The sequence below is a fragment of the Triticum aestivum genome, chromosome 7A, assembly GCF_018294505.1.
Source record: "Triticum aestivum cultivar Chinese Spring chromosome 7A, IWGSC CS RefSeq v2.1, whole genome shotgun sequence".
NCBI lineage: Eukaryota > Viridiplantae > Streptophyta > Magnoliopsida > Poales > Poaceae > Triticum > Triticum aestivum.
The window spans coordinates 162,307,172-162,308,819 of NC_057812.1; the positions used below are offsets into that span (position 1 = coordinate 162,307,172).

General features: G+C 42.7%; 1 pseudogene; it reads right to left on the reverse strand.

Moving 5' to 3' along the window:
• Window positions 1–672, reverse strand: part of LOC123153211 (cytochrome b-like) — a 1,164-nt pseudogene extending 492 nt beyond the window's left edge.
• Between the last annotated feature and the right edge of the window lie 976 nt (window positions 673–1,648).

Sequence of the window (1,648 nt, forward strand, 5' to 3'; positions counted from 1 at the left end):
CTACTAGTATGGCGCTAGCTAAGCTTGTAATTACCGTTGCTCCCCAAAAGCTCATCTGACCCCAAGGTGGTACGTATCCTATAAAAGTTGTCACAATCATTAATATGAATAAGACAACTCCGAGACACCGAACAAATTCCCTAGGACTGCTATAACTCGCATGATATAGACCACGAAAAATATGAAGGTGAACCACAATGAGAAACATACTTGCCCCATTAGCATGCATATAATGGAGCAACCAGCCCCCTTCAACATCTCTCATAATGTGTTCTACGCTGTTGAAAGCTAGATCCACATGAGGTGTGTGATGCATAGCTAAAAAAACGCCAGTCACTATCTGAATGACTAAACAAATACCTGCTAATGAACTGAACCCCCACCAATAACTAAGATTGCTCGGGGTTGGATAATCTATCAAATGCTGGTTAAGTGTGGAGTATATAGGTTGTTTAAGAAGAGAGAATCGTTGGTTCCTTATAGTCATTTCTCTTTTCTATCGTTACAACTCATCTTCCCCCTTATTTACCCCCTTGCCTTGATGGAAATTGGCTTCACTGCGCCCTGAATAATCAAAAAGCTGCATGAGAAGATTCATCCCATTTTGGCGAGAGGGAGGCAGCGAATCACCTGGGCTACGGATTTGTCGGTTAGTTGATTCTCGAAATAAGGTCATTCGAAAAAAACTGCCGGTTTCTTAAGGCTTCAAACGAACGACTAGTCATTGAGAAACCCATGAAATCCAAGTCTATTTTTGACCTTTCATGAAGAAGTTTTGCCTGCGCGCAAACTACCTAGCCCTTTTCAAAAGAACGTCGATTTCCATCTCAACAAAGAAAGAACTCAAAATAAATGAAAGCAATATTGTTGTCCTATTACTCTTTTTTCCTTGTGGAGCTTTGGAAAGGAGAGAATTTGAATAAAGTAACTCTCAGAAACTCTTATTGGATGAGAGAGAGTCAATATGATATTGGCGTGGGTTCTACCAACTAAACGAATCAGTTTTGGATTGGATAAACAGCGTATAATGATAGACGCTTCTTCGGCACACATGGAGACATACCTCCCGTAGCTGACCCCTGAATTCAAGGATACTGTCCGCTTTGTTACTAACTGATAGAAACCCCTTAATACAACGTTCATTTTTCATAAATGTCATAAGGTAGGTAGACCCGGTCTTGCGCTCGTCCGATTAAGTGGCACATTGTGCTAAGTGCTCGAACCGTTGGCTGATCTCAGCTGTATCGCCTCATACAAATTAGTTAAGCGAGAAAACAAACGGCTACATAGGAGCTCTATGGTGGACCACCAGCAGGAAGATCTAATGGCTTAGCGCATCCTGCGTCTACTGGACCTGACTTCGTAGGATACTCGATAGACTAGTCGAATGGCAATGGCCTAGTGGTTGTATCGGCTTGCCGATTCCTATTGAGAATACGAGAGTGACAAATGAGATGGAGATCTTGGCTATCATCAAACCATCCTCCCTCCGCTTATCTCTTTCCTTTCTATATGATAAGTCTACTCGCGCCTCAAGGGCCGGTCATTTACGCACTCCACTGCATGAACATCATTCCCAACTAGATCTGTACGGATTCCGTTGTCTCCTTTTCGATTCCCGACTCTAGCTCACAGGTATCCATAAGAG